The sequence below is a fragment of the Trachypithecus francoisi genome, unplaced genomic scaffold (assembly GCF_009764315.1).
Source record: "Trachypithecus francoisi isolate TF-2019V2 unplaced genomic scaffold, Tfra_2.0 Contig01714, whole genome shotgun sequence".
NCBI lineage: Eukaryota > Metazoa > Chordata > Mammalia > Primates > Cercopithecidae > Trachypithecus > Trachypithecus francoisi.
The window spans coordinates 322,613-344,056 of NW_022681451.1; the positions used below are offsets into that span (position 1 = coordinate 322,613).

Below are 21,444 nucleotides of genomic sequence, written 5' to 3' on the forward strand. Positions count from 1 at the left end.
GTTTTCAACTGGGGCCATGGCGGTCCCCATGGAACGCTGACAGCAGAGACATCTCAGCACCCACAACGGGGTGGAGGAGCTCCTGGCCTCTGGGGAGTGGAGCCCAGGGACGCTGCTCAACACCCTACAGTGCACGGGACGGTCCCACCACAGAGAGTCGTCCAGCCCCAAAATGTCAGCAGTGCTGACGCTGAGAGACTCCATATATCGGTCATCCCCACATGAGAGATTCTGTCTATTGGTTATCTATGTATCCATCTATGTATCTACCTATCTAGCCATCCATCTATTTATCTCACCATCATCTATGCATCTATCTACCTATCTAGCCATCTATAGCTATCATCTATGTATCTATCCATCTATTCATCCATCTATCTATCCTGTATGTATTTATCTATCTATCCATCCATCCATCCATCCATCTATCTATTCTATCTATCCATCCATCCATCATCCATCCATCCATCTATTCTATCTATCCATCCATCCATTCTATGTATGTATTCATGTATGTATGTATCTGTCTCCATCTATCTATTATCTATCATCTATGTATCTATGTATCTATCCTTCCCTCTATCTATGTATGTATCATCTATGTATCCGTCCATCCATCCATCCATCCATCCATCATCCATCCATCTATTCTATCATCTATGTATCTATGTGTCCATCCATTCATTGTATCTATCATGTATCTAACTATTAGCTATCTATCTACCATGTATGTATCTATCCATCTATTCATCCATCTGTCTATCCTGTATGTATTTATCCATCCATCCATCCATTCGTCCATTCATCCATCCATTATATCATCTATGTATCTATGTATCATCCATTCATTGTATCTATCACGTATCTGTTATCTATCTACCATGTATGTATCTATCCGTCTATTCATCCATCTGTCTATCCTGTATTTATCCATCCATCCATCCATTCGTCCATTCATCCATCCATCCATTATATCATCTATGTATCTATGTATCATCCATTCATTGTATCTATCACGTATGTGTTATCTATCTACCATGTATGTATCTATCCGTCTATTCATCCATCTGTCTATCCTGTATGTATTTATCCATCCATCCATCCATCTATTCTATCTCTCTCTCTCTATTGTCTATCATCTATGTATCTATGTATCTATCCTATCTACCATCTATCTATCTATCTATATCTGTCATCTATATATCTATGTATCTATCCATCCATCCATCTATATATCTATCATCTATGTGTCCATCCATCCATCCATCCATCATCCATCCATCTATTCTATCATCTATGTATCTATGTGTCCATCCATTCATTGTATCTACCATGTATCTAACTATTATCTATCTATCTATCTATCATCTATATACATCTATCATCTATCACCTATCTGTCTCAATATCTGTCAGTCTATCATCTATATCTATGTATTACCTATCTATCTCAATAGCTAGTTATCAATAGTCTATCATCTAATCTATTCATATCTATTCATCTATCTATCTACACCTGGCTTAGAGCATGACGGGCTCACTACTCTGGGAGAGAGTAGCTTCGAGGAATACCACCTGTGTCCTCACTGCTACAAGCTTTTTGTTTTTCTCTGGCAGCTGAACAAGCCTAGGCTTGGAGATGAGCCATATGAAAACCAGTGAAGCTTGTCCAGCTCACAGATGCTCACTCGTGGACTCCCTGCTCCACCAGCCATAACTACAGCTTCCATTGCACAAGAGATTAATTGCAACCACTTTCTCCTGGTGAGAGACTCTGACAATGGGCTGGTTCTGGATGGTTGACAGAGGCTGCACACTCAGTGACTCTGTGTCCTGGAAGCCCCTTTTGACAATTGGGTGCAGTGGCTCATGTCTGTAATACCAGCACTTTAGGAGGCTGAGATGGGTGGATCACTTGATGTCAGGAGTTCAAGACCAGCCTGGCGACCATGGCAAAACCCTGTCTCTACTAAAAACACAAAAATTAGCCAGGCACAGTGGCGTGTGCCTGTAATCCTAGCTACTCAGGAGGCTGAGGCAGGAGAATTGCTTCAACCTGGGAGGTGGAGGTTGCAGTGAGCTGTGATGACATCACTGCACTCCAGCCTGGGAAAACAGAGTGAGACTCCATCTCAAAAAGAAAAAGAAAAGAGGCCAGGTGCAGTGGCTCGCACCTGTAATCCCAGCACTTTGGAAGGCCGAGGTGGGCGGATCACGGGGTCAGGAGATTGAGACCATCCTGGCTAACACGGTGAAATCCCGTCTCTACTGAGAAAAAATACATATATATTAGCCAGGTGTGGTGGCAGGTGCCTGTAGTCCCAGCTACTCGGCAGGCTGAGGCAGGAGAATGGCGTGAATCTGGGAGGTAGAGGTTGCGGTGAGCCGAGATCATGCCGCTGCACTCCAGCATGGGTGACAGAGTGAGACTCTATCTCAAAAAGAAAAAGAAAAGTAAAAAAGAAAACGCCTTTTGATATAGACAGCCTCAATGTGATGCATTAAATGTTAAAAGTCTCCACCCCCAAAGTGAACATGGAACTTCTGTTACACACACGTTTGTCCTGTATGCACGTGTGAGGACGGCCGTCACTGAAATTCATAGCTATGTCACTCAACATAAATTCCCATCTCTGTCTTTTCTCCTTCAAAACGTCTACTTTTAGTCTCTGCCAGAGGCTACATTTCCCAGCCTGTTAGGCTGTACACATCAAGCTCTCCTCTCCAAATGTGTACATCTCGTCATTTTTTTTTTTTTCCTTTTAGTGATGAGATCTCGGTCCGTCACCCGGGCTGGAATGCAGTGGTGTGATCACAGCTCACTGCAGCCTCCGACTCCTGGGCTCAAACCATCCTCCCACTTCAACCTCTCAAAGCACTGGGGTGAAAGACACAGCCACCTTGCCCAACCAATCTCGTGATTTTAAGTCGACACCTTCCATTCTCTTGATGGCACTGAGCACTGGCCTTCAACACCATGTCTACGGATGGCCAACTGAGTCCTTTCCGGGGCTTCAGACACCATTCGCTTAGCTGTCTGTGGTCTGAGACTTCTTCCTGATGGACGCATGGCTTCCTGCGTTATAACTTCCTTCACGTGAGTCCTCTGGTCAGTCCCACGTCACTCCCTGACAACACCGAACACGGCCAGGTGGATCCTTCTGAAATTCCAGGTGAGTACGTGTTCTGCCTTCGGTGATATGGGGGCCCACCTGCTCCTCTGCCTTTTTTCCTGGTTCCTTTGTCCAGGGCTCATCACACCAGATACATAAGCAAAGAGAAGAGGCTTCCAGGCTGGGGAGGTCCCCTGTCCAGGGTCTCCTCCTGTGTAAGAGGGTCCTGGGGGTATAGCGAACAATGACTCCACACTGGGAGATACTTAAACAACAGAAATTCATCATCTCCCAGTCCTGGAGGCGAAGAGTCTGAGATTAAGGTGCGGGCAGGCCCACGGTATTAGTCTGTTCTCACGCTGCTAATGAAGACATACCTGGCCGGGCGCAGTGGCTCAAGCCTGTCATCCCAGCGCACTGGGAGGCTGAGGCGGGTGGATCACCTGAGGTCAGGTGTTCAAGACCATCCTAGAGCCAACATGATGAAACCCCATCTCCACTGAAAATACAAAAATTAGCCCGGCGTGGTGGTGGGTACCAGTCATCCCACCTACTCGGGAGGCTGAGGCAGGAGAATCACTTGAACCTGGGAGGTGGAGGTTGCAGTGAGCTGAGATCATGCCACTGCACTCCAGCCTGGGCGACAGAGTGAAACTCCATCTCCAAAACAAACAAACAAAAAAACGACATTCCCAAGACTGGGTAGTTTATAAAGGAAAGAGGTTTAATGGACTCACAGTTCCTCATGGCTGGGGAGGCCTCACAATCATGGCAGAAGGCAAAGGAGGAGCAAAGTTCCATCTTACATAGTGACAGGCATGCCACCCTTTCTCTCCCCCTTTCCCTTCCCTCTTTCTTCCCTTCCCTCCCGTTCCCTTTGACGGAGACTTGCTCTGTTGCCCTGGTTGGAGTGCAGTGGGGCGATCTCAGCTCACCACAACCTCAGCCTCCCTGGTTCAAGCAAAATTCTCCTGCCTCAGCCTCCCAAGTAGAGTAGCTGGGATGACAGGCACCCAACACCACACCCAGCTAATTTTTGTATTTTTCGTCGAGATGGGGTTTCACCATGTCGCCCAGGCTGGTCTCGAACTCCTGACCTCAAGCAATCCACCCACCTCAGCCTCCCAAACTGCTGGGATTACAGGCGTGAGCTACTGCACCCAACCTGCCTTTTTCTTTCCCTTTATTATTATTATTATTATTATTTTTAAAGGTGAAAACAACTCTGTAGAGATAGAATTCCTATAGCATGCAATTCACCCATCTACAATTCATTGGATTTAGAACACTGAGTTGTGCAAACACCTCTCCACAATCTATTTTAGGATCTTTTCTTTTCTTTTCTTTTTTCTTATATTTTCTTTTCCATTCTTTTCTTTTCTTTTCTATTCTTTTCTTTTCTTCTCTTTTCTTTTTTTTTTGAGATAGTTTCGCTCTTGTCACCCAGGCTGGAGTGCAGTGGCACAATCTCAGCTCGCCACAGCCTCCGCCTCCCGGGTTCAAGCGATTCCCCTGCCTCAGCTTCCCAAGTAGCTGGGATGACAGGCGCCCGCCATCACACCCGGCTAATTTTGTATTTCTAGGAGAGACGGGGTTTCTCCATGTTGCCCAGGCTGGTCTGGAACTTCCGACCTCACGTGATCCACCTGCCTCGGCCTCCCAGATTTGTTGGGATGACAGGCGTGAACCACCGCACCCGGCCATTTAGGATGCTTTCATCACTCCCAAAAGAAATCCTGTACCCTCTGGCTCTTCCTGCTATTGTCTGAAGGTTTATATCACCCCAAAATATATTGGTTGGAACCCTAAACCCCAGGATCCTGTCAGGAGGATTCGAAATTAAGGTGAGATGAGTTTGCAGCAGAGATGCTCCATGATGTTTCCTTACAAGAACAGGAAGAGGGCCGGGCGTGGTGGCTCACGCCTGTCATCCCAGCACTTTGGGAGACTCAGGTGGACGGATCACCTGAGGTCAGGAGTTCGAGACCAGCCTGGCCAATATGGCGAAACTCTGTCTCTACTAAAAAAAAAACAAAAACAAAAAACAATTAGCTGGGCATGGTGGCAGGCACATGTCATCCCAGCTACTCAGGAGGCTTAGGCAGGAGAATTGCCGGAGTCTGGGAGGCGGAGGTTGCAGTGAGCCGAGATCGTGCCATTGCACTCCAGCCGGGGCAACAAGAGTGAAACTCCGTCTCAAAGAAAAAAACAAAAACAAACACAAAAAGCAACGAAAAGAACAGGAAGAGACCGCCAAGCATCCATATACTCCCTACTTCTCGCCCTCCTTCCTTTCCTCCCTCCTTCACCCCTCTCCCACAAATGTAAGTACAGAGAACAATTCTGTGAGGACACAGGCAGAAGACGGCGTCTCCAAGCCCAGGAGAGAGGCCTTAGGAGGGACCAGCCCTGCCCACACGTGACGTCCAGCCTCCAGGAGAATCAAGGTCTGGCGTTTCAGCCACCTCGTCTACAGTCCTTTGTGGTAGCAGCCTTCAGCTTGGACCCCTGCCCTATCCCACAAACACCCCCCGTCTTGTCCCCCTCTGTGTGCCTTGCGGGCAGCCCCCAATACATGGCCTGAGACTGGTGTTCCGCCCTCCAGAGTCTCAAGATGAACTGGAAGGTATTAAGGAAGTCATCGGAGTGCTCTGAACAAAATGGAAACTAATTTCATCAGGAAAAGAGGATCTGTGGTGAGTGAATCTTGTTGAGCTTAGGCAGAGAAGAAGCGTGCTGTCCGGGTCCTTCTGCCTGGGCCTGGGGCCAGGTAATGTTCACAGGAAACCTACTCAGACCCAAGCAAGGTCTGCAAAGATTTAAGGGAAGTTAAATCTTCACACGTATCTCTGGTTTCCAGTAATATCTGGCCCCCAATAGTCTCCCAGGTCCCCAGTATTTTCTGGTTCTTAGTAATCTCCCAGCCGCACGTGATGGCTCACGCCTGTCATCCCAGCACTTCGGGAGGCCGAAGCAGGTGGATCTCCTGAGGTCAGGAGTTGGAGACCAGCCTGGCCAACATGGTGAAACCCCGTCTCTATTAAAAATACGAAAATTAGCTGGGCGTGGTGGTGTGCGTGTTGGCCCAGCTACTTGGGAGGCTGAGGCAGGAGAACTGCTTGAACCCGGGAGGTGGAGGTTGTGGTGAGTCGAGATCGCGCCACTGCTCTCCAGCCTGGGCAACAAGAGTGAAACTCAGTCTCAAATAAATAAAAGAAAATAAAAATAATCCCTGTGGTCTGTAATATTCTGATTCCCCAAAAGCTCCCTAGTCCCCCAAAATCGGTCTGGTTTTCAATATTCCCATGGGGCCTGGATAATCTGCGTGGCTGCCTATACTCTCTCTCATCCTCAATATTCTCTGTGGTTCACAATAATCTTTCCATTCTCCAGTATTCTTTCTGGTTCCCCAAAATCTCTCTAGTCCCCCTAATCCTGCCTAACTCCCAAAATCTGTCTAATTTCCAATACTTCCGCTAATCCCCAATATTTTATCTGGTCTGCAATAGTCTTCCTGGCCCCCAATCATCTCCTAGGCCTCCAATCATCACCCTGGTCCCCAATATCGTCTCTGATTCCTTTTTTTTTTGAGATGGAGTCTCGCTCTATCACCAGGCTGGAGTGCAGGGGCGCGATCTCGGCTCACAGCAACCTCCGCCTCCCAGGTTCAAGGGATTCTCCTGCCTCAGCCTCCTGAGGAGCTGGGATGACAGAGCTGGGATTACAGGCAGGTGCCACCACGCCCGGCTAATTTTTGTATTTTCAGTAGAGATGGAGTTTCACTACATTGGCCAGGATGGTCTTGATCTCCTGACCTCGTGATCCGCCCGCCTCGGCCTCCCAAAGTGCTGGGATGACAGGTGTGAGCCACCATGCGCGGCCTTTATCCTCTCTGATTTCTAATATTCTCTGTGTCCCCAGTAATCTCTCTGGTCCCCAATCACGTCTCTGGTCCCCTATATTCTCTGATTCCCAATCACCCCTCTCTTACGGTCCACTTTAATCCATCACAGTACGGACAAACGCTAAGATCATTGAGGACCCGGCATGGGACACGGGTTGCAACCAGTCTCACCCTGGCGCCAGCAGGAACCCTGGCATCAAAATCACAGACACTCTGCATTTGCCTGCAGGAAGTCAAGGCACTTGGACCCTGCCTGCAGGACTGTGGACCGTCAGTCATTTGCATGAGTGCTTAGAAACAGCAATGAAAGTATGTTTATTTAGAAGCGAGTTGTACGGCGTGAAGGAAGCCAGCCAGCCGCACCTCAGCTGGCTATCTGGTGGTGGAGGCTTCAGAAACTCCCCTTCCTTTGTTTCCAGTGAGCGTGACAGACTACCTCCTAATTCCCGTGCAGCTCAAAAAGCGTCCCGCAAACAGTGTTTATAGCCCAGAATGAGGAAGTGAGACCAGGGGTATTGCATGGTTATTTTTTTTTAATGTCTTTCTCTTTCTCTCTCTCTCTCTTTTTTCTTTTTTGAGACGGAGTCTCGCTCTTGTTGCCCAGGCTGGAGTGCAGTGGCGCGATCTCGGCTCACCGCAACCTCTGCCTCCTGGGTTCAGGTGATTCTCCTGCCTCAGCCTCCCGAGGAGCTGGGATTACAGAGGCCCCCACCACCATGTCCAGCTAATTTTTTTGTATTTTTAGTAGAGACAGGGTTTCACCATGTTAGCCAGGATGGTCTTGAACTCCTGACCTCAGGTGATCCACCCGCTTCTACCTCCCAAAGTGCTCGGATTACAGGCCGTGCCCTGCCCTCTTTTTCTCTCTTTAAAAAAGAAAAAAAAAGAAAAGAAAAGGTGAGATTTACATAATGAAATCAATCATTGTAAAGGCAACAGCTCAGGGGTATTTATTGCATTCATGCCTCGGTGCAGCCAACACCTCCATGTGGTTTCAGAATATTTTCCTCACATCCCACACACGTGTCTATTGTAACTTTAAATACAATCCTCAGATGACAAAGCTCGGAATCCTCGTGCATGCAGGGAGACTCAACAACCAAGATGCGAACAGTTTAGTGCACTGGCCAGACACGGTGGCTCATGCCTCTAGTCCCAGTGCTTTGGGAGGCCAAAGCAGGAGAATGGCTTGGGACCAGGAGTTCAAGAGCAGCCTGGGCAACAGAGCAAGACCCTTTCGTTAGCCGGGCATGGCGGTCCGTGCCTGTAATCTCAGCTACTTGGGAGGCCGAGGGGGGTGGATCACTTGAGGCCAGGAGTTAGAGGCTGCAGGGAGCTATGATCATGTCACTGCACTCCAGCCTGGGCAACAGAGCAAGACCCTTTCATTAGCCAGGCATGGCGGTCCGTGCCTGTAATCTCGGCTACTTGGGAGGCCGAGGGGGGTGGATCACTTGAGGCCAGGAGTTAGAGGCTGCAGGGAGCTATGATCATGTCACTGCACTCCAGCCTGGGCAACAGAGCAAGACCCTTTCATTAGCCGGGCATGGCGGTCCGTGCCTGTAATCTCGGCTACTTGGGAGGCTGAGGGGGAGGATTGCTTGAGGCCAGGAGTTAGAGGCTGCAGGGAGCTATGATCATGTCACTGCACTCCAGCCTGGGCAACAGAGCAAGACCCTTTCATTAGCCGGGCATGGCGGTCCGTTCCTGTAATCTCGGCTACTTGGGAGGCTGAGGGGGAGGATTGCTTGAGGCCAGGAGTTAGAGGCTGCAGGGAGCTATGATCATGTCACTGCACTCCAGCCTGGGCAACAGAGTAAGACTCTGCCTCATTTATTAATTGATTCACTCATCCACTCATTCATTCCTTATCCATCCACTCATCCATCCATCCACTCATCCACCCATCCATTCATCCATCCTTCCATCCATTTATGCATCCACTTATCCATGTGCCCACTATTCATTTGCCTATTCATTTATTCATGCATCCATTCATTCACTCATTTATCTATTTATTCATTCATTTATTCTTTATCCATCCACTCATCCATCCATCCATCTGTTTATCCATCCATTTATCCATGTACCCACTATTCATTTGCCTATTCATTTATTCATACATCCATTATTCACTCATTTATCTATTTATTCCTTCATTCATTCCTGTCCCACTCATCCATCCATCCATCCATCCATGTATCCATCCACTTATCCGTCCATCCACCATTCATTCACCCATTCATTTATTCATGCATCCATTCATTCACTCATTCATTTATTCATCGATTCATTCGGCCACTCATTCATTCCTTATCCATCCACTCATCCATCCATCTGTTCATCCATCCATCCATTCATCCATCCACTTATCCATGTGCCCACTATTCATTTGCCTATTCATTTATTCATGCATCCATTCATTCACTCATTTATCTATTTATTCATTCATTTATTCTTTATCCATCCACTCATCCATCCATCCATCTGTTTATCCATCCATTTATCCATGTACCCACTATTCATTTGCCTATTCATTTATTCATACATCCATTATTCACTCATTTATCTATTTATCATTCATTCATTCCTGTCCCACTCATCCATCCATCCATCCATCCATGTATCCATCCACTTATCCGTCCATCCACCATTCATTCACCCATTCATTTATTCATGCATCCATTCATTCACTCATTCATTTATTCATCGATTCATTCGGCCACTCATTCATTCCTTATCCATCCAGTCATCCATCTATCTGTTCATCCATCCATCCATTCATCCATCCACTTATCCATACATCCACTATTCATCCGCCTATTCATTTATTCATGCATCCATTCATTCATTTATCCATTCATTAATTAATTCATTTATTCCTTATCCATCCACTCATCCATCCATCCTTCCATTCATCCATCCATTTATCCATACATCCACTATTCATTCACCCATTCATTTATTCATACATCTATTCATTCACTCATTTATTTATCTATTTATTCCTTCACGTATTCCTTATACATTGACTCGTCCATCCATCCATCCATTTATCCATCCACTTATCCATCCATCTACTATTCATTCGCCCATTCATTTATTCATGCATCCACTCATTCACTTATTCATCGATTCATTCAGTCCCTCATTCATTCCTTATCCATCCACTCATCCATCCATCTGTTCATCCATCCATCCATCCATTTATCCATCCACTTATCCATGTGCCCACTATTCATTTGCCTATTCATTTATTCATACATCCATTATTCACTCATTTATCTATTTATTCATTCATTCATTCCTGTCCCACTCATCCATCCATCCATCCATGTATCCATCCACTTATCCGTCCATCCACTATTCATTCACCCATTCATTTATTAATGCATCCATTGATTCACTAATTCGTTTATCTACTCATTCATTCATTCATTCATTTCTTATCCATCTACCCATCCATTCATCCATTCATTCATTCATCCAACCATCCATCCATCCATTTATTCATTCATCTACTCATTCATCCATCCAATCATCCCTTCATTCAGTCATTCATCCACTCATTCATTCCTTATCCATTTACTCATCTATCCATCCATCCATCCATCCATTCATCCACTCGTTCATTCACCTGTCTCCATATCCTTCCATCCATTCACTAATGTACTAATCCACTCATTCACTCATTCATTCCCTCATTCATTCACCTATCTATTTATGCAACCATCCATTCAACCATCCAACAAACAGTACTGAGGCCATGGTAATCTCTTCTGGTCTCTCATCTACAAAGTCACAGTCCCTACAAGGACCCTGCTCATTCATTCCCTGTGGCTGAGACTGAAGGAGTATCTCCTGTTTCTATTCCACGTGTGGCCACCTGGTGGTCTGTCCCTGTCTTGAGTGCAGGGGTAGTCTCATTCTCCTCCACCCCCAGAACAGATGAGTGATAAATAAATACCTGGAGACAGAATTCCTCCAACCCTAGGGTAAGAGCCTGAGTGTGCTAGAAATTGCCTGTGTTTGTGCCAAGAGCTTGTGATGGACATGTGGACACTGTAGATGGACAACAGCCCCTTTGCTGACCAGCTAGTGCCTGGGAAGCCTCCAGCTTCACTGAGCCTCAGGTTTCATTTCTTGCATCTCACCAGGACGCTGTCTGCAACATGCCCATTTCGACCACTGGCTGAGAGGCTCATGCAGGTGTGCACATAACAGGGCTCCTTGCTGAGAGTGGGTTCCTGGAGAATCTATCAGAGCTACTGTTGCACAACTGCCCCTTGAGGAGGTCATCACAGCTCTGAGTACCAGGAGCTGCCCATCAGCACCATGTGAACTCAAAGTCTTGCATTCATCCTCACAGGACATCTTCAAAACCACTTTAAACATCCCAGGGAAGCCCAGAGGAGCAAGAGGAGCTTCCAAGAGGCTGGCTCTGGTCTGTGGATTGAGTGTGGATTTGAGTGTCTTTGAACGCGTGTGAGTTTGAGTCTCTTTGAATGAGTGTGGACTTGAGTTTCTTTGCATGAGTGTGGATTTCAGTCTTTTTGAATGAGTGTGAATTTGAGCCTCTTTGAATGCATGTGAGTTTGAGTGTCTTTGAATCAGTGCGGACTTGAGTTTCTTTGAAAGCGTGTGGGTTTGAGTCTCTTTGAATGAGTGTGGACTTGAGTTTCTTTGAATGTGTGTGAGTTTGAGTCTCTTTGAATGAGTGTGGACTTGAGTTTCTTTGAATGAGTGTAGACTTGAGTCTCTTTGAATGAGTGTGGATTTGAGTCTCTTTGAATGCATGTGAGTTTGAGTCTCTTTGAATGAGTGTGGACTTGAGTTTCTTTGCATGAGTGTGGATTTCAGTCTCTGAATGAGTGTGGACTTGAGTTTCTTTGCATGAGTGTGGATTTCAGTCTCAGAATGAGTGTGGACTTGAGTTTCTTTGCATGAGTGTGGACTTGAGTCTCTTTGGATAAGCGTGGATTTCAGTCTCTTTGAATGAGTGTGGATTTGAGTCTCCTCATTCCTGCACCTTTTCAGTTCCTTTTGTTGCATGGAACAGTATAAATGACACTCCCCATTGGTCCAGTTTTGCAAGTAAAAATGTCACATGTGGAAGCCAGCATTTAGTCCTCGAGCAGATAGGCAAGTTTGGTGAGAATAACGCTTACACACAGCGGGGCCCTTGGTCTTGAAAAGGTGGAGAATAAACCCTCCATTTCCCCCGAGACCTGATCTGCACAGGGAATGTCTGCTTAATCTACACATCTGCGGCTTGTAATGACAGAGTCTCTTGAATTCTACTTACTTTATTGTAGAAACAAGAGCATGCATACAGCACATCGGGAGATGGAGAAATGGAGGGAAGCGATCCAGAGTCCCTTGACCCAGCCCATTCTCTCCCTGAAACCTGGGGGATGGGACATGGTCTTGCTTCTCCTTCCAGGTCTCTGGAAGGATCGTCTTGTCTTATCTTGCCGGCCTCCCATGCTGTGGTTCAGAATTGCGGGAGATTCTGTTCCAGTGGGGATGCTTGTCTATACCTTGGGCAGTTTGGGGTGTCACAACTGGAGGGGGTATTCCTGGCGCGTGGTGGGTGGAACCCGGGATGATGCTCAATGCCTTATAGTGCAGAGGGTAGGCTCAACACGCGGAATCCTCCAGCCCTACATGTCAGCAGTACTGATGCTGAGATACCCTGCCTGAGAATGAGAGAGTCTCTGTTAGTGTCTATCTATCTGTCTATACCTATCTGTCCTATCTATCATTTATCAATTTATCTACATATCATGTTTATCTCTCTATCTGGCACCTACACCTATGTATTAATCTTCTCTATCTATCATCTATCTATACCTTTCTAGTATTTATCTCTCATCTCTATCATTTGTGTCTACCATTTGACAGTGGTTTCAGCTGGGGTGATTTTTCTCATCACGGGACACCCGTGTCTGAGGACAGTTCTGGTTGTCACAACTGTGGGGGTGGTCCTGGCATCTGGTGGGTGGAGCCCAGGGATGCTTCTCAATACCTTACAGTGCACAGGACAGCCCCACTACAGAGAATCACCTTGCCCCAAATGTCTATAGTGTTGACGTGGAAAGACCCTGCTTTTAGTATAGAGAATCTCTCTCTCTGTCTGTCATCCATCTATGTATCCATGTATCTACCTATCTAAGTATCTATCTATCTATCTATCTATCTATCATCTATCTATCTATCTAGCTAGCTAGCTATCCATCCATCCATCCATCCATCCATCTTTCTATGTATGTATGTATGTATGTATCTATCTATCTATCCATCCATCCATCCATCCAAGTATCTATCTATTTCTATTATTGATCTATCTATCTATTATCACCATTATCTATCTATCTATCTATCTATCTATCTATCTATCAATCAATCAATCATCTATCTATTTCTATTATCGATCTATCTATCTATTATCACCATTATCTATCTATCATCTATTTCTATTATCTATCTATTATCACCATTATCTACCTATCTATCATCTATCTATCTATTTCTATTATGGATCTATCTATCTGTCTATCTACCTATCTATTATTACCATTATCTATCTACCTATCTATATGTATGCATGCATGTATCTGTGTATCTGTCTATCCTATCTATCTCTCATCTATCTATGTATCTGTCTAATCTATCATCTATCTATCTAATCTATGCATCTATCTATGTATCTATCTAATCTATGTATGTATGTATCTAATTTATGCATGTATCTATTCTATTCAATCTATCTCTATTATCGATCTATCTCTCTATCATCACCATTATCTATCTGCATGTAGGTACGTATTAATGTATGTATGAATCTATCCATGCTATGTATGTCTTATCTGTCTACATAGCTCTCTAATCTATCATCTATGTAAACTATGCATCTATCTATGTATGTACCTATCTATCTATCCATCCTTGTATGTAAGTATGTATCCAATTTATGTATGCATGTATCTATTCTATTCTATCTATCTCTATTATCAATCTATCTCTCTATCATCACCGTTATCTATCTGTATGTAGGTACGTATGTATGTATGAATCTATCCATCCTATGTATCTCTCATCTATCTACATTTCTCTCTAATCTATCATCTATCTAATCTATGCATCCATCTATGTATGTATGTACCTATCTATCTATCATTGTATGTATGTATCTAACTTATATATGTATGAATGTATGTATGTATCTATCTAGCTAATTTATGTATGTATCTATTTATCAATTCTCTCTATCATCTATCTACCTATCTATCTATCATCTCTCATCTATCTATCTAATTTGTCTCTCGTCTATCTTTAAGACAGTGTTAGATAAGCAGGTGATTTTGCTACCTGGAGACATTGAGTAATATCTGGAGACATTCCTAATTGTCACAACTGTGGGTGCTCCTGGCACCTTGTGACTGGAGCCAACGGACGCTGCTCAACACCCTACAGTCCCCAGGATGGCCCCACCACAGGGAATCCCCCTGTCCCAAGTGTCACTAGTGCCCCAGCAGACAGCCTGTGTCTTTTGTGTCTCACAATTGGTCCCACCCCAAGAACTGTCCTTGCCCCCATCTTCCTGCACGCCCTGTCCCTCAGGGATCCCCCTGCTCACAGAGTCCCCCATAAACAATGTCCAGACCCCCCTCCCAGCCTGACAGCACCCAGCCCGAGGGGTCCACACGCTCAGCCCACCCCCAGCTCATGAACTCCTGGGGAGCCTGGACAGCAGACTGTCACTCTGACAACTCATCATATGAAACCAACACAACCTGGCACCTGCCACCTGCTTCTGTCTGTGCCACTCCCTTCCCAGCCATGGAGAGTCTCCTGGGACTCCTCCCTCCCATGGAGACCTCCTTGGCCAGAAAATCACATATTCTGCTTCCACAACGTCCCTCTGCTCAGGGCACCAGCACCTTTTCCCTGGAGCAGAGCAATCTGCCCAAAAGCGTCAATGCAGCCCTCGAGGTCTCAGCCCGGCTCAGGAGCATGAGAAAACGCTCAACATCAGGAATGATCAGGGAAATGCAAATCAGAACCACAGTGTGATACCACATTACTCCTGCAAGAATGGCCCTAATCAAAACATCAAAAAATTACAGATGTTGGCGTGGATGTGGTGAACAGGGAACACGTCTACACTGCCGGTGGGAATGTAAACTAGTACAGCCAGTATGGAAGACAGTGTGGAGACTCCTTAAACAGCTAAATGTAGCACTACCATGTGATCCAGCAGTCCCACTATTGGCTATCTACCCAGAGGAAAGTACTCATTATACGAAAAAGAGACTTGCACACGCGTGGTTATAGCAGCACAATTAGCGATTGCAAAAATGTGGAACCAGCCCAAATGCCCATGGATCAAAAAGTGGATAAAGAAGCTCTGCTATATTTATATATATAAATGCTGGCACTGACACAAACACACATATGTAGTCACATAGATGTGTGACATATACATACATATATGTATATAGATATACACACATATGCATATATACATATATGTGTAGATAATACATGTGTGTATATCTATACACATGTATATAAGCATATATGTATATATACACACATGCACACACATATGTGTATATACACACACGTGTACATGTGTATATACACATATACATACACACATGCACACACGCATATGCGCACACATGTATATATACACATATACATATACACACAAACATATGTGTACATATGTATCTATACACATACATATACACATATGTGTATGTGTGTATATATACACAGATATGTGTATATGCATATAGATGTGTATATATACATATATGTGTACATACATGTGTACATCATATATGTGTATGCGTGCATGTAGACATCATATATGTGTACATGCGTGTATACATCCTATAGGTGTGTACATGCGTATATACATATGTGTGTACATGCGTATACGCATCATATATGTGCACCTGTGTATATACACCATATATGCATACATGTGTATATGCATATACACACATATATGTACATATGTATAGACGTGCATGTATATATATACACACATAGATATGATGGAATACTACTCAGTCATGAAAAAGAAGCATTTGCAGCCACTTGGATGAGATTGGAGACCATTATTCTAAGTGAAGTAACTCAGGAATGGAAAACCAAGCATCGTATGTTCTCACTCATAAGTGAGAGCTAAGCTATGAGGATGCAAAGGCATAAAAGAATGACACCATGGCCGGACGCGGTGGCTCACACCTGTCATCCCAGCACTTTGGGAGGCCGAGGCGGGCAGATCACAAGGTCAGGAGTTTGAGACCAGCCTGCCCAACATGGTGAAACCCCATCTCTACTAAAAATACAAAAATCATCCGGGCGTGGTGGCACATGCTTGGAATCCCAGCTACTCAGGAGGAGGCTGAGGCAGGAGAATCGCTTGAATCTGGGAGGAGGAGGTTGCAGTGAGCCGAGATTGTGCCACTGCACTCCAGCCTGGGCAACAGAGTGAAACTCCATCTCAAAAAAAAGAAAGAAAGAAAAAAAAAAGAATGACCCAATGGACTTTGGGAACTCCAGGGCTCAAGAGTGGGAAGAGGATGAGCGATAAAAGGCCACAAACTGGGTTCAGTGTATACTGCTCAGGAGATGGATACCCCCAAATCCCACACATCACCACTAAAGAACTTACTCGTGTAACCAAATAGCACCTGTTTCCCCAAAACCTATGGAAGTAAAAAGTGTAAAACTAACCAACAAAAACACATATCGACTTCTGAAAAAATTTTCTGAGGACTGCTTTCTTGAGGCAATAAAAGAGATTGTTGGAGTCATAAATAATATATATTATATATTTATATATTTATTATTTAAATATATTATGTATTATGTTTTATTTATATGTTATATATGTTATATATTTATTATTTAAATATATTATATACTATTCTTATTTATATGATATATATTTATGTATTTATTATTTAAATTTATTATATATTTATTATTTAAATATTATCTATTTATAATTTAAATATATTATAAATTTATATATTATTTGTATTTATATGGTATATATTTATTATTTAAATATACCATATATTTAAATTTTTTATTTATATATTACATATTTATATATTATTATATATTATATTTATATATTTATTATTTATATATTATATATGATTTATTATGCATATATTTTATATTTATATATCATTTATATATTACATATTTATATATTATTTATATATTATATATTTATATATTTATTATCTAAATAGATTATGTATTCATATATTATTTATATTTACATATTATATATTTATTATTTAAATAGATTATATATTTATATATTATTTATTATTTACATATATTTTTTATTAAGATATATTATATATTTACATATTATTTATTTTTATATTATATATTTACATATACTATATGTTTATGTACATATTATTTATATATTACATAATTATATATAATATATATACACACACACACATAGATATATCTGTTGCTTTGTCCTAAATGAACACAGATCCTGCGTCCCTGGGGAGCGACAATGTGAGGTGCAGAACCCTCCCTGGAGTTCCCTGAGCTCAGTGCAGTCCTTGGGGCTAATCCTGGGGGCACCCATCCCGCCCACCCTCTTTCTATACCTTCTTCAGGGGGTCATGTGTCTCCCAGGGGCCGTGCAGAAACTCCTAAGCAGAGAGAGGTAGAGCAGGGATGCAGGTGGACACTGGGATCCCTGGACCTGCCCCGCCCACCTCAGTGCCTGTAGGGACAGAAGAGGGGCTGTGGGAGGAAGGTTGGGGACCATGCCCGGGCACAGCCAACGAGGAGGCGCTGATGGAGAGGCAGGGCTGGAGGAGAGGGCTGCAGGACAGAGACTCAGACAAGAGGGGGCCATCTGCCCAGGCAAGGGGCCTCTGCACGTCCAGAGCTGTACGTATTCACCACTCGCAACAGCTACTCTGCTGTTATTAACCCTAAGCCATCGCTTCTCCCGTAGAACCTTAAGTGAGAAACCCAGAAACGCAGTGTGGGTAGCATTGGAGGGAGGGAGGAGGGTCTCTGTGGTTCTCCCAGGGGACCTCATCTCTTCCACCCACCCTAAGCTTGGTGCATCTTAGTGGCGCAGCCAGGTGGGGACCTGGCAGAAGGCATCTGAAAAGCACTTGCTTTTACAAAGACAGGGTTGCCTGCCGTCCGATGCATCCCATGCATGCCTCTCTCAGCCTCTGACCTCATTGTCCCCCTGGGGGTAGGGGACCCCGATATTTGGGAAAGGGGTAGCATCCTGGTGCATGCAGGACACTGGCGTCTGTGTGGTGGTGCCCAAATGAAAGTGCTGTTTTTACAATGTGGGATAATTTCCTTTTTTTTTTTTTTTTTTGAGACAGAGTCTCATTCTGTCACCCAGGCTGGAGTGCAGTGGCGCGATCTTGGATCTTGGGCTGCCCGCAACCTCCGTCTCCCGGGTTCAGGTGATTCTGCTGCCTCAGCGTCCCGAGTAGCTGGCACGACAGGCGCGCACCACCACACCCAGCTAATTTTTATAGTTTTAGTAGAGACGGGGTTTCACTATGTTGGCCAGGCTGGTCTCAAACCCCTGACCTCAAGTGATCCGCCCACCTTGGCCTCCCAAAGTGCTGGGATTACAGGCGTGTGTCACTGCCATAAAAAAAATATATTTTTATATATTATATATATTTATATATAATATGATTTATATATCATATAATATATATTATATAATTTATATAATATTAATAATATATAATTATATATATAAATAATATAAATATATATAAATAATATATAATTTATATACTATATATTATATATAATATTTATATTTATCAGTATGTATATTATATACATATTTATATATTTATCAGTATGTATATATGTATATATGTACAAATATGTGTATATATACACACATACAGATATTTATATTTATTTATAGATTATAAATATATATTTATATATTTATATATAATATATACTATATTTCTATATAATATTTATATATAATATATAATTTATGTATAATTATATATAATATATGGTTATATATTATATATAGTACATAATATATATATTTATATATATTTATATATATATACACACACATGCTACTATCTGCTGCTGCTTGCCAAAGTCAAGTGGGCTATGCAAGGAGGAACAGAACAGGAAGGAGAGATTGGACGGCGTGGTCAGATGCACCTGCTTCCTTCAGCCCCTTGGTGTTTTTTACTCAGGGGCCTCGCGTTTCAGAGTCCACACACACACACACACACACACCCCCAAAAAAACCCTTTTCTTTTTGGGAACAGAGCCACGTGACCATGGTTCCTCTTCATAGAAACGTGACCTGAAGTGCCGCAGCAGTGGCCCTTGTGTGTGTGGCCCGGGAATTCCCAGATCTCCCTCGACCAGGTCGGCGCGTGGGGACTTGGCTTTTCTCAGCTTTTTAGGGACGGATCTGAGAAAGCTCAAGGAGTCAGTGTTTCTAAGTGGACCTGTACAAATGAGGACTGAGGTGGCGGTGAGACCCGGGTCTGCGGTCTCCCTGGCACCGAGGGGGTGACGAGGGGCCACCATGCTCATCCAGGCACCCACAGGGCTTTGAAACCTATTGAATTTATGCCTACTGTTCCATTATGGGAACGCTAAGTATTTGGGAGTTATTTATAGCCCACGGCTCAAGGTCATTGCCAAGGTCTGATTGCAAAAACATTCAAAAAACTGCAACCTCCGGCATAAATGACTTACGAGCGGCAGCCCCAGCTGCTTACCCTCTCTCAGGTTAACCTCAAGAGAGGTGCCTTTCACGGAATGAGTTTTATTTATTTATTTTTTCTTTTTTTGAGCCGGAGTCTCGCTCTGTCGCCCAGGCTGGAGGGCAGTGGTGCGATCTCGGCTCACTGCAAGCTCCGCCTCCCAGGTTCACGCCGTTCTCATGCCTCAGCCTCCCGAGTAGCTGGGATCACAGGCTCCCGCCACTGCACCTGGCTAATTTTTTAAATGTATTTTTTTTTTTTAGTAGAGACGGGGTTTCACCATGTTAGCCGGGATGGTCTCGATCTCCCGACCTCATGATCCGCCCGCCTCGGCCTCCCAAAGTTCACGGAATGAGTTTTTCGAGGAAGGGTGGCTTGCATCTCTGGAAAACGTGAGCATTTCCCCGCTAAGCGGCTCTGCAAAATGTCCTTCCCAGAGAATTTGCACATTGGCACACCTGGTCTCCTGGAGCGTGAGAAGAACACGCCTCATGGAGTTTGCACCGTCTTTCCCCGTGTTCTCACCCCACACAGACCCTCCCAGCGACCCTCTCTTCTCCCTTGACAACACAGAACAAGAAGAAACGGCCAGCCCGGCAGCTCACCTGTGCAGCAGCAGCGGCAGAAGTAGCAGGTGAGAGCTTGGAGGTTCTCCAGGTAACGGAATCCAAGGCCTAAGTCGACGGCCGTGCCTCGGAGCCCAGGACTCAGGGGGCCAGCCACCAGCTTGCAAGCCCTGGCCGCCCAGAGTGCTTGAGAAAGTGCTTGCTGGCGGCAGACGGCTGCCCTTCCAGTTCCATCTCTCCAGCAAACGCTGCAAGGGTGGCCGCCCCGCCGGGTGGCCCGCCGGCTGGCACGACCATCTCCGAATGCAAATTCTGCGAACTCCACCTCCGAGCGGACAACCACGGTGACGACTCAGGCTTAGGTGGAAAGGAAGCTGGTTGTGAAATTTCCTGTGTAACTGTCTGAACACTGGTGTGCAGGGCTGGGCTCGCCGGAGTCACGTCGCTCGGTCTCTGGATGACACCGTTAACCGCCCACCTCCCTCTCACTGGCTCCCAGGGGGCCCTCCTGTAAGAAAACCCTGAGAGTTTTTTAGAGAGGAAAAGAGGGAGAACGATTTTCCTCAATGTTGTCACCAGCGGTGACCAGATTCCTGTTTCTTCTGAAATTAAAACAAAACAAACCAAAAAACAAAAAAAACCAAACCAAAACAAAACAAAAAAACCCAGAACACGTTTCCTTTTAGATTCTAAAGCTGTGCGAATGGCAACTTCTCTTGGTACACAGCCAGACTGTGACAAGCCAGCAGACCTTGGGCACTGACCATTCCGGCTCTGAGAGTGGGTCACGGACGGGACAGGTTCATACCCTGAACATTCCCTGAGGATTGGCAAGTTTCACGACTGAGGACCGGGGTTCCGAGTTCCGGCATCCTTGCTTGTGAGGAGCGATGGTGGGCTGCTGTTGTTCGTGCGAGGAGGAGGTTGAGACGGAAGGATCTGTCACCCAGAAAGAATGAGTGAATCTTGAACCACGGCTCAGGGAAAAGACAGGGTACAAACGCTCAAGCCAGCTGGGTGTGGGGGCTCACATCTGTAGTCCCAGCACTTTGGGGGACCAAG

At 44.7% G+C, this 21,444-nt stretch overlaps 1 protein-coding gene across 5 annotated transcripts in view; it reads right to left on the reverse strand.

Annotated features, from left to right (window-relative positions):
* The window catches only part of P2RY8 (P2Y receptor family member 8), a 70,270-nt gene extending 49,718 nt beyond the window's left edge, over window positions 1-20,552 (reverse strand). For 2 of the 5 annotated variants that reach the window (XM_033199339.1, XM_033199387.1), the window contains exon 1: window positions 20,422-20,526. The gene's annotated coding sequence lies outside the window, so the exon portion shown is untranslated. Of the gene's footprint in view, window positions 1-20,421 lie in introns of all 5 variants that reach the window. The other 3 variants (XM_033199349.1, XM_033199378.1, XM_033199368.1) reach the window with 3 other exon arrangements.
* Window positions 20,553-21,444: the final 892 nt, after the last annotated feature.